A 13084-nucleotide genomic window follows, 5' to 3' on the forward strand; every position below is an offset into this window, starting at 1 on the left:
ATATGTTTTTAATTACACAAATATTTAAGAATCTCACTCATGTTACAGACTGTATTGCAGGAAAATGAAGATGAATAAAACGGGTAAACGATTAAGTACATTGAGCATGTATATGTCTGCCAAGTGGATATCAGTTTCAACACTCATTAGGGTGAGAAGAGCTAAATTCAGAGAAAGAGATTTCACAGTTTTGATAAACTCTTCAATGCAAATTGTTCTGAAATGCTACATTAGCCCAGAAGAATATTTTATTGCTGTTACCAATTCTGATAAAAATTGCTGCAGGGACAGTGACTCCTTCTGCCTTTAGTTTCACAGGTTTAATTCTTGGAAAAAGTCAGTAGGAGTTACACCCACGTCCCTGAAGACACTGCTTCCCAGGACTTGGGGCAATTCTAAGGAGAGTAATCGGCCCCCGAAAAGATGCCCCATAGACAGCATGGCTCAGAAGCCGGCAACATAGGTGATGACAGGATAAAAAGGGTTGGGCCACAGGCCCTGCAAAGTGTAAAGAGAAGTGTTTATTGAATTTAGAAAAAAATCTCTTTTGGAGAATAGGCAATTTTCATATGAAGTGAAGTAAGACATTAGAGTGAGTCACATTCTGTGAGCACCTGACTTCCGTCCCTGTTGGGCAATATCCATGATTGCATTGTGAGCAAGAAGCCGGGCACACATTTAAACTCCCTTATTTTGTTTTTAGCAGAAATATATAATTTATCAAGTGTCAACATTGACAGCTTCCTTTGAAGAACGTCCTGGAACTTTCTTGCTGTTTTGCACCATGACTAAAATGGGATATCACAGGATTGGGCAACGGGAGAGGAGGAGCTATTCTGATGAAGCTGGTCCAAACCAAGGGTGAGCTGTGTGGACCTAAGGCTCCTGCATGACGACAAAAATAAGACTTCATACAAAGATTCTTGTGACCAAGAAGCATGCGTATTCGCAGTTGTCTATTATGATAAAATATAAGTTCATCGTGAACATTTTAAAACTTCAACTATTTTAGCCAGTTCTGGGTTCCTAGAAGGTCTTCTTATTTTTAAAATGTTTGATTAAAACCAAAGCCTCAATCATCATCAGCAGCAGCAGATCACTGAAAGCTCACGGTAGAGCTGGGCACTTGGCTTCATACCCAACGCGAGCGATTCCATTTCCTTCTGCGGCTCCCTGAGGAGACACATCCCCGGGCAGCACAGCAGTGATGAGAAGCACTGAGCACACACATTCTGACCTTCACTTGCCTAGAATCCAGGGGCACAGTAAGTTCGGGCTAATAATGGCCCTGACCTCACAGAATAAGTGAGTGGAAAATTAAAACACTGGGAAAATGCCCGCTGCTGTTAATGAAAACCGAGGCAGAGACCAGGTCAGTAACTGGCTCAAGGCCACATTGATAAGAAGAGGAAATCTGAGAAGTTTAACCCCCGTAGGCAGTCCCACTTCAGAGAACTCTCAACTACTCCACTATCCTATAAGAAAAACTTAACAGATGACATTAAATTACTTGAAGTCATGTTCTCTTCCTGGGCACACAGCCAGATCAAATTTGCAAGCATTTTTTTGCAGGTAGATGAGGACATAAGAAAAAAATGGGTAAGAGGATTTTGAAAAAAACATTTGAGCTGGGTATTGAAGCTTCAGAAGGAGCGAGTTGGCAATTCTGAACTGCAAGGCACACTCTGTGCTTCTCTGTGAACTTGGATCTTCTGGGTGATGTTGAATAAAAACCGATCTGTTCCTTTATGGCTTTCTGGTTTCATAGAATTCTTCTTCTGAATAATAATCAGAATTTGGATGTTATGTACATTAGTCTTCTCAGCTCTATTTCTAGTGTTATCAAGTTCTTTATGTCCTGTTTATTGCAAAAATAAGTCCAAAAGCAGGAGTTTTCCTATCATTGCAGGATAAATCTTCCTTAAAGACAAACACCAGTTTATACTCACTGCACAGCAAGCTTACTCAGTAGCTACATCTAGTGGGCTTCCTGGAAATTGTTCTATTTTTGCCCAGAGTAGATAGGCCAAAGAATCGCACATAACACAGTGCAGTTTATTAATCAATATTTGAAATTCTCATTGCACCACAGTCCTTGACAGCTTCATTTACTGTGTGTGTGTGTGTGTGTGTGTGTGTGTCTGTCTGTCTGTAGGTTCCCAAGTTCAAACCGTTATTTTGTAGCAAAAATTTTAAAAGAAATCTTGAGCCCGGCCTGTGGCTCAGTGGTTGATCATTGTCCCATGAACCAGGAAGTCAGGATGCCATTCCCCTTCGGGGCAGGTGCCAGGTTGCAGGTTCCCCAGCAGGAAGCACGCAGGAGGCAGCCAACTGATGTTTCTCATGGATGTTTCTCTCTCTCTTTCTCTCCCCCTTCCTCTCTCTGAAGTCAATAAAAACCTACTTTCAAAAAAAGAAATCTGATACTATATTATCAGTGATACTTAAATTTCAATCTTGCCTGTAAAAGGTCCTCATAATCTTGATTTGGTGGAATTATTAAATCTTTCATTCATTTCTTCACCTATACCAATAGCTACCATTCACTGAAAATTTAATGTGTCAAGTCACGTGCTAGGTGCTTTCACCTCATTACCTGTGTGCCTTTCACAACAACACTAAGACAGAAGTTTACTTATTCCATTAAGCTCTGAGGGCTGGCAAGCTCCCTGGAGGCTGGTAGCAGCTGTGGGGAACGGGGCGTGGGGACGCCTTTCCAGAGTGTCTGACTCCGAGTCTGTCTGGGTCAGGGACACAGACAACGTAGGACACGGTGTCTTGCTCCATGAGGCCTCAAAGAGCTGGAAGGGACAGAGAAACTTGGAATGTAAGGCAGTGGGTGGTAATGTAGGAATTGATGACGTTTATGCTGAGGCGGCTAACATACCGGGAGCTGCCTGGTCCATGAGGGCCCCAAGGGGGAGGACTGAGCCACATGCAGCATCTCCGCCAGAACACTCTCCAGGGTGATGACGAGGAGGTGGGATCAGCCTGGTCTATGCCCAGAGGGGTGACCAAACATGTTTGCCTTCATTCAGAACTTTGGTTTTGAGAAGTGGGGGGAATGTGAACCAGACTGATCAAGGCTTATAAACTAGAAGGCTGAAGCTGATGGGAGCCCACAGATGTGTTTGTTATGGTAACAATCTGCGTGAGCAACTGGCCAGCAGGGCGCCCTCTGCTGGTGGGACCAGGACACTGAGCCCTGCCTGGCCAGCAGGGAGCCTCTGTTAGGAGGTGTGTGAATATCCCCGCACCTGCCAGGCGGCCGCCCCTCTCCCCCACCACACACACACACACACACACTCTGTGCCCCCAGACTCTGTGATCATCCTTGATTCCCAGGGAGTGACCTGGGGAGGGCCAAGCAGGAAGCCGGAAGCCAAGAGAGGGCACCCAGCTCTGGCTTCCACAGGCTGGCCGTAGGAAGGACTACGCTCCCTGCCTGTTCTGCCTTCCCCTCCTCCCTCTTGACCTGAGTGTGGCCCTTCTCCTTACACCTTTCCCAGCCACCCTGAGGCCATGCCAGGAGTTGGGGGCCAGGCTCTCCACCCCTGGGATTTGGGAGCCCTGGTCCTCCTGCTTTGCCCAGGCTCAGCCCCAGGCCCTGCTGCTCAGAGCACCGGGACGGATGGACGGACGGGTCTCGCCTGTCAGCACTTTCACACCGTTTTTTGTCATTTCCCCCCCCCTCTTCCACTGAGCCCTTTTCTTTTGCCCAGAGCCAATGGAATCCACGCTCTAAAAATCATCAAACTGCAATGCAGAAATAAACAACTTGTTTTGCATTAAAGCAGCCACAGTATATAATTTACTGCCTCACAAGGATGGGAACCCATCCCGGTCAGAAGAGATTCCCCGGACAATAAATAAATCTGCTTTTCCCACTTCATGCTCTGGCTGCTCTCCATGCTGTGTGGGCCTTTGGCGAGTCCGAGTAGTAAATCAAATCTTGATTTGTGTGAGGAGATGGAACTTTTCCCTCATGATAAATGCAGAGGAAATTTGGAAGCGACTGTTCCCCCCCAGGCCTTGCTGCCTAGGAGTCCTGTTTACTGGAGTATCCAGAAGCGATGATGACATTTCCATTTTACAAACACCGATTATTCGTTTTCCGTGTATGATCCCCACCTGTCACTGGTGGTGTTGAATACTCCAGTCAAGCTCTAAAACAGCTGCACATCAGCACACCAAACTTTTAGTTTGAATCTGATTTCAACACTTTCCTGCCTGGAATGGATGCTTGATAATACAATTGAGTATTAGACTTTTCAGAAGCACAAAATAATGACCTTCCTGCAGGGCACGTGGCTGTGCAAAGGCTTGGCATGAAGTCACGTAAGAAAGGCGTGTGGACACTTATCTGTGGCTCCAGTGGGTAAAGGCACACACATGGGAGCACGTCGGAGGGAACACAAGTCGCCTCACAGACAGAGCCTCCTGATAATGAGATTGGACAGGGGCTGCCTCCACTGTGCGTCCCCTCTCTCTGGACCTGCCTTGGGTTTAAGCTGACAAACCCCAGCAGGTGCTGGATGAAGTTCCAGTTACACACGGTTGATCTTGGTTTTGAGACAAAAGAAAAGGCCACATGTATTTGCAATAGTGTCTATTATGCTAATATCACACCGCTTGCTACATAAAGACTACAGATGAAATGTCTCATTCTTAGTACCCAGGGAATATGTTTTTCTGAATGAAAACCCAAGCACTTTAGAATTATAATTCAGTTTTCATAGTTCAGGGCTCTAACACTGGGATATTTTCCAAACTTAAAGATTTTATGATTTATTTAAATCTAAAATTACAATTAAACACTTCTATTCTGGAAATACTATTTACAAAATAAAAGGGCAAGCCACAGACTGGGAGAAAATATTTGCAGAACATGTGATAAAGAATTTGTATCCAAAATATACACAGAACTCTTAAAAAGATGGTAAGAAAACACCCAATTCAAAATGGGCAGAAGATCTGAACAGACACCTCACCAAAAATGTACAAATATCCACAGATGGCCCTAACTGGTTTGGCTCGGTGGATAGAGCGTCACCCTGCAGACCGAAAGGTCCCAGGTTCGATCCCGGTGAAGGGCATGCCTTGGTTGGGGGCACATCCCCAGTAGGAGGTGTGCAGGAGACAGCTGATTGATGTTTCTCTCTCATCGATGTTTCTAACTCTCTGTCCCTCTCCCTTCCTCTCTGTAAAAAAACAATAAAATATATATTTTTAAAAAAGATCCACAGATGACCAATAACTACATGAAAAGATAACATCATAGGTCATTAGGAAGGAAGAGGTTTGCTTGTATGACTGTCACCAGGGACAGTGACCAGCGGGAGGTGAAAGGTGACCTGAAACTAACACAACAGTTAAGGAAGCCAGTGTGGGGCCTCCTGGGGCACACACGGTAGCGAGGCACCTGGAGAACCAACAGCGCATGGTGGATCAGCCTCACTCCCCACCTCAACTCTCCCTGCAGCAACCAAGCCTGGGCCTTCCAAAGAGGGGTGGAGAGATGTTCTCTAGAGAAAGGAAATCGACTGGAACAAAGACACCGCCTTCTACTATCGGGGAAATCTTCAGCACACGGACCGACTCCCATCAAATGACCCCAAGAAAGCCCCTAAACCCGTGGTCGGCAAACTGCGGCTCGCAAGCCACATGCGGCTCTTTGGCCCGTTGAGTGTGGCTCTTCCACAAAATACCACGTGCGGGCGCGCATGTACAGTGCGATCGAAACTTCGTGGCCCATGTGCAGAAGTTGGTACTTTCCATTCACGACATGGATCCCAAGAAGGATAAACTTGAAATATCCCAGATGTGAAGCAATTAAACCCTCACTCGGAAGGAATGACCCAGATAGCTGCACAAAATATCCATGACAAGAAATTAAAATGAATTTATGCTCTCATAAAAACTGTAGGCAAGACTCTTGTCAGATTTCTGGATGCTAAAATAAGCAAATGTGCCACACACACATGCATGCACACACATGCAGAATATGTGTGCATGCACACACATGTGGACACACAAGCATCGCATGTATAAAAGTCATGTACACACATGTGTGCAGGTGCATGCACACACCCATGTTCACAAATGTGTGCGCTCGTGTGCACATATATGTGCGCACACATGAGCTTGTGCACGCACACACACAAGCCATCCAGGCAAAGAACAAACATGGTACTTGGAGCCTGGGCTATGCTCCTAACCCAGGTTGACTCCATTGGAACCAGGGCACTTCTGTACTCGTCAGACCTGACTCTCTCTTCCTTTCTCAAGCCTCTGGGACAAGGGCACCACGGAGGACATGCACCGTGGATGGAGACAGTGCCAGAGAGTCCTTCCCAGCAAATCCTGCCCCAGCAATTTATAAATATCTGTGTGGAGGTGGAAGACATGCTGACACCAAAGGACACATCTGCGTCACAGCCTCACTACTGGAGCCTTTTACTGCGACCTCAGAGCAACGAGAGCCAAACTGTCTTCCGAAAAGATGGAGGCCTGATGCTTGCGCAGACAGACATCCGCGCCTCCGTTCATACAGCCCATGAGGCTCACATGTGTTCCCATTCGCGCCACCTGGAAACTCTACCCAAAGGACAGGCACCCCCACTACAGAAAGTGCAGTGACCCCCTCGAATAAACACCACTGTCTCAGTCCCCACGTGGGTGGCTGACGGTGCCACTACGGCCGAATTGCTCTTGTTCCCGACAAGAGGGGGTGCCATTGCGCCGGAATCAGGGCCTGCCAGGGCGGCAGGGGCGCAGCGCCAGGCTAACACTGCACAGCCCTGGGACTGGTGTCATGACCTTGTCTTTATTGTCACCGTATGCTAAGCAGATGCCACTCGCCAAGTGCCAGAGGACGCAGACCGCCCAGCGAGTCGTGGAAGTTCCCGTGAGCAGAGACTTTGTGGAGGAAACGGGAGACACGTGGAGAGACTAGTCACGTCCCACAGCTGAGCCCTGAAAGCCAGGCCTGCACATTCCCAGGCACCACCCTTTCTCTTGGACGTGTGTTTAGATTTTATAGATTCCTGCTAGATTTTGTTATGTAAGCTTCATGTACTGAAAGGTCCTAATTAAGTATTTTTAAATGTTGACTAAAATGTTCACTGGTCTAGTTTGTAATACATATAATGAAACTGTCATATAATTTATTTTCCTTTAAAAACAGGCTTCTCATACAAATTGCCCATGGAACTTTTACTTAGAATTTAAGGTCATTTGGGGCTTAGTGTCATGTAAACAAAATTCTCCAAAATGCAAGGGTCCTTTTTTGGGGTGTTGCATTCCTACAGGCCCTGGTCAGCCAGGCTGCCAGCTGCAGCAAAACAAACCCTCCCTGGTCTGGGAGCTAGCTGCCTGGGGCTGTGCCCCGTGCCAATCCTGAGTCATGGATTCTGAATGCGGTGTGACAGGAAAACAGACACACCTTCTATTTTGGCATTTTGATCTGACAAAGGCCTCACGTATTTCTGCTGCAATACAGTGGCCCAAACGCCGTCTGGGCAGAGGGCTCCGGCCCCGAGAGAAACGTGCTCCCAGGCCCTGAGTTTATGGCGTGTTTGGAAACGGCATATCTGGGCAAGGATCTGCAAGCCCCCTTCCCGGGCACGGGTTTCAGAGGTTAGACGTGTGATTCTGAGCTTCAATTCTCTCCTGGTGAAAAGAAAAAACAATAATATCCACTTCTGAGGTTGGATGTGTTGCCCGGGCAATGCCTGGAACAATGTTTGACCCAGAAAGAGGAGTCACTAGGAGGCAGGACAGTAAGAAGCCGGGAAAATGTCTTGGCAGGTGGGATGGGGAAACTGAGACAGAGCCGAACAAACTGGCCAAGCAGTTTACAGCAGGTGCATAAGGCCACCAGGTGCCTAGCAACGGGCAAAGCCGGTGCCGGGCCTCACCCCCAAGGTGGCCTTTCCTCCTCTGGCACGTTGTTGGTCATGCGGTTTGGACCTTTCCTCTCTGGAGATAACATCTAGGCCCCAGTTCTCTTTCAGGGCCAGGCCCAGAGAAGCAGCAAAACCAGGCTGGTGACCAGAACCAGCTCCAATGATTAACAAGCCCTGTCCTGGTGCTGACCCATCAGTGGGGACCGTGACCCTGAAAAGCACACCTGGAAAGATGATGACTATCTATTGAGATCTTCCCTAAGACCTCCCAACTCCCAGCCTTTAAAGCCCTCACCCTCACTACCCTCCATGTCCCAGCAGGAGCTCTCTCTCCTAGGAGGACCCACCCTGCTCTGGCCCCTCCCTGCCCCCTCTCCTTCCCCCACAGGCATGCATCTCCTGACCTCTAAGGGGCCCCATGGGACTTGCAGTCAGGGGAGCAATGGGCATTGACAGCTCGTCACGGCTCACCCCTGAACCTGTCCACGAGTAGAATTATTTAGAGAGACTCCATGAAATGAATTCCATAATCGATCTGACAGTCAGCTCTGTGTTGGGCTCAATTCTTTCTAAGCTACTAATCAAACAATTCTATGTACAATCAATAAAACATCATTGCTGCCCTTACACCGTGGTCGGCAAACTGCGGCTCGCGAGCCACACGCGGCTCTTTGGCCCTTGAGTGTGGCTCTTCCACAAAATACCACGTGCGCATGTACAGTGCGATTGAAACTTCGTGGCCCATGCGCAGAAGTCGGTATTTTGTGGAAAAGCCACACTCAAGGGGCCAAAGAGCCTCATGTGGCTTGCGAGCCACAGTTTGCCGAGCCGCAGTTTGCCGACCACTGCCCTAACCGGTTTGGCTCAGTGGATAGAACGTCGGCCTGCGAACTGAAGGGTCCCAGGTTCGATTCTTGTCAAGGGCATGTACCTTGGTTGCAGACACATACCCAGTAGGGAGTGTGCAGGAGGCAGCTGATCGATGTTTCTCTCTCATCGATGTTTCTAACTCTCTATCCCTGTCCCTTTCTGTCTGTAAAAAAATCAATAATAAAAATATACAAAAAAAACAAACCAAAAAAAACCATTTAAAAAAACCCAAAACAAATCATTGCTTTAATTTCACTGAAGCTAAAAAACAAACAAACAAACAAATCATTGCTTTAATTTCACTGAAGCTAAATTGGGGGCCTTGTAAAACACACAATCTGAGATATGTGACGTTACAGGTTAATGTTGTGGAAAATTAGAACGAAGATTGGCCTTTCTGGGCCTATTCCTACTCAAAATTGTCATTAGCATGTTGAGTTTCACTATAAAGGTTTTCATGATGCTATTCTCAGATTAAGCAAATTTTTCAGGGATTACAAATATGTAAAATGACAGATCGGTATCTAAATGTCTTCACAAACTAGAGCAAAGCAAGTCTAACATGATCCCATTTAACTGGGATGAATACGAGTCAGCGTTTTCTCCCAGCCCCACAACCTGTTTCCCAAGTTGAATAAATACAAGTGGCAAAGGAATCGCTTTGTAAAGCAAACATGATGACTTAAGAATTTCCAGACTCTTAACTCACAGTCAGCCTTCAGTGAAATATCTATTTTAGGGCAAGGAAAGGAAAAATACTGTGATGGCCAGTGAGTAACAGAAAGGCAAAGTAAGGAGCTCAGCAATTCTCTCTCCAAAAAACAATGTAAAAACCTTGTAAAAACTGTGAAAAATAGCCATGAACCATTTCTGAACTCTAAAGACTAACCAAAGGTACACAACAAGCTAAAAAGCATTTCTTCAGGAAAACTAGTGAACCTTGGGGGAAAACCAAAAACCAAAAACCGAGGGTCTAAGTGTTTTCATGCCACCCTACGTTCATCCCGCCTTACCCCCGACACCACTGCTGTGGCCAGCACTGGAGGCCTCAGAAAACCCCTGGACAAGAACACCCCCACAACAAGAGGGTCACGTCCACACAACCAGGGAAGGTCATGTGACCGCTGTTTGAGGGCTTGGTGGCAACCAGCACAACATGGGAGCCATGGAGTTGAAAGGGGCCCCTTGGGGCCAGCAGACCCTGGATAAGCCCCACAGGGTCCTGCAGATCTGAAACCATCTTCACGAAACAGTTCTCTCCTTAGGACCCGAGAACACTGGGCATTTCCGCCTGTCCTCTCTCCCTGGCATTTCCCCCTCCAGTGCCGTGCGAATGTGAGGCTGCAGAGGTGACATGGCTCGTGGGCCATCCAGGCAGCACTAGCAAAATGCACCACAGATCACAGTGCACGCAGCACCACAGACATGTCTGGTGCCAGCAGGAGAAGGTGGGCTGGGTCTGACTCAGATGCTCTGGAGCTGGATTGGGCACCTGTCTGAAACCTGGCCACTCGCACAGCATCTGTGCCTCCACAGCTCAAACAAACAGCTGAGGGGCTGGGATGTTAGCACTCACCTCCAAAGAGCAGTTTTCCACGAAATTGACCGCCAGTCTTTGGAGAGCCACCCTGCAAGAAAACATTATTTTAAACAGTATTCAAGAACATAAAAGTGACATAGAACAAGAAGAAAAACCCAGACTGGAGTTCTACTGGGGTTGAACAAACAGAAAACACACCTCAGAGAAAAGGAAGTCCATGATTCCCATGATCAGAGAAAGCAATTAGAATGACAGCAACGTGAACTCATGGCTTCACAAGTAAGTACAAAGGTAGGCAGACGCAGGAAGTGTGCACATGGGTGAGCCGACAAATACATTTCTGCTCCAGCCGCTGGGAGGGCCCAGAAGCAACAGCACCCCAGAGGCTATGAGCTCACCCAGCCCCCAATCTGGTTCCTAAATACCGCTGAGATATTGAGATGCCATCGTAATGCCAGTAAGAAGGAACCAGGGCACCTTGGAGAACGTGTGTTGCCAGAAACCAGAAGTACTCACAGAGGGTGTGGAGACATGGAAAGGGGCCCACCTGAGAGAGCTCCCAATGCCCAGAGCTGGAATCATTTGGTCAACAAAATAAATAATAAAAATTCTATTTTATAATAAAACTAGAGGTATGGTGCACAGATTCGTGCACTGGTGGGGTCCCTCGGTGTAGCCTACAGGGATTAGACCCAAACTGGCAGTCCGATGCCGCCTGCCACTCCTGCTCATCCCGGCCCTGCTGCACCTGCCACCGCTGCTTGGTAGGCTTGCTACCACCCTGCTGCGGTCTCCGGGCTGCAGCAGCCAGCTGTGAGCCCTGTGTCTGGCACCTGTCAGTCAGCTGAGCAGCACTCCCGCTGTGGGAGCACACTGACCACCAGAGGGCAGCTCCTGCATTGAGCATCTGCCCCCTGGTGGTCCGTGCGCATCATAGCAACTGATCAACCGGTCATTCGGTCCTTCGGTCACTTAGGCTTTTATATATATAGATAACATAAACATACATGAGTTAACCCTGATATAAATAATCCTATATAATAAAAGGGTAATGGGCAAATTGACCCTAATGGTGGGACAAGTCGCTATGACATGCACTGACCACAAGGGGGCAGATGCTCAACCTAGGAGCTGCCCCCTGGTGGTCAGTGTACTTCCACAGGGGGAGCTCCCTTCAGCCACAAGCGGGGCTGATGGCTGCGAGCACAGTGGCAGTGGCGGGAGCCTCTCCCATCTTCTCAGAAGCGCTAAGGATGTCTGACTGCAGCTTAGGCCCACTCCCCGTGGTGAGAGGGCCTAAGCTGTCAGTAGGACATCTCCCAAGGGGTCCCAGACTGTGAGAGGGTGCAGGCCAGGTTGAGGGACCTCTCCCCCACCCCCCAAGTGCACAAACTTTTGTGCACCAGGCCTCTAGTGAATCAATAAATAAGTGAGGAGAAGGCAGCTCTTCCTCACAGAAGTACAGAGAGTAAATGTAAAAAGAATCAGGGAAATATTAAACTTTTATTCAAACCCTACAGTAATAGTTCTTGGTGGCAAGATCCACTGTGGATGCAAAATTCATGGTCAAAGGATTATATGTAGCACCAGAGTATCTCTGCAAGATGATAATTGATTACACAGGAAAAAGTAGTGACCTGAGGATGGAGAACCCAGTAGATGGCACTTTAGCCAAATGGTCAGTGTGATGTCATCCCTATGAGATATTGAGGGACAGTCTGCAAAGTAACTGCCAGCACCATCCAGGGGGGTCTCACATGACATGCACTAGACTGAGGGCCGTCAGCTGCGGGCAAGACCAAGAGGACACAGCTGAGCGCACAGGGACCTTCTCCTAGATCCTGGGCCTGGGATTTAATTGTGGCATCAGAACGCATATTGAGGACATTGATGGAGAGACATGAAATCCAAATAAAGCTGTGGTTTAATGAGCAGTTTTGAAAATTATAGCATGATTACATAAGAGTAACATTAGAGCAAGGGTGAAAGGTGTGTGGGAAATCTATGTATTATTTTTGCAAATTATCTGTAAGTCTAAAATTATTTCAAAAGGAAAAACACAAAATTGCAATTGAATTTTGTGCATAAAGTTTTTTTTTAAGGTTTTCATGTTTGTTTAAGCATTGCTTGAACCCGCCTCTGGGGACTGAGTTCTACACTTGGATTCTCAGGGTCGTGGATGATCTGCTGAGCTTGGCTGGGCCACTGTTGTGGTTGGCTTTCCTGGATGTTTTTATATGCACATTTACGCTATTTCATAACTGTGTGTTTATTATCATGGCAGAGAAAAAAAAGCTGTCCGTCTTTGGGCCAAGCTCCTGTGGGACTACATCAGCGAAGGTGGAAGGGGAAACCGAGGAAGCAGACTGCCGGAGGCTGGGGGGCCTCCTCGCTGGGATTAGGGTCACCTGAAGAGCCGTGTGTAGGCTGTTGGCTCATAGAAATGGTATTTCTGGGAAAGCGACAAACTTGGACATAAATCTGAAACAAAAAGAAACCAGTCCTGAGCGCTTTCTCTCCCTTTTCTGGGTCTGGACAAGCTGGTCCATTCCCCGACCCACCTGGCTCCACGTGTGAAAGCTGGCGCTCCTGTGTGGTGACGGTCAGGTGACCTTCAGACACAGCCTGGGGGCAGGTGAGGAGCTGGGGGGCTCATCCCGTCAGATGCCTCCCACGCTCCTACGAGTCCCAGATGGACAGATGTCACTTACGTTACACAAAGAAGGAACTGATGAAAGAATTCAGTTTAAAACAACAAGACACAAGT

At 47.7% G+C, this 13084-nt stretch overlaps 1 long non-coding RNA gene across 1 annotated transcript; it reads right to left on the reverse strand.

Annotated features, from left to right (window-relative positions):
* Positions 1-475: 475 nt before the first annotated feature.
* On the reverse strand, positions 476-13084 carry LOC107182585. The gene is made up of 3 exons (XR_001513299.1): positions 12879-13084; positions 10354-10405; positions 476-885 (listed from the first exon to the last, which is right to left on the reverse strand). It is a non-coding gene; the product is annotated as an uncharacterized LOC107182585 (long non-coding RNA).

This window comes from Myotis davidii, unplaced genomic scaffold, assembly GCF_000327345.1.
Source record: "Myotis davidii unplaced genomic scaffold, ASM32734v1 scaffold1395, whole genome shotgun sequence".
NCBI lineage: Eukaryota > Metazoa > Chordata > Mammalia > Chiroptera > Vespertilionidae > Myotis > Myotis davidii.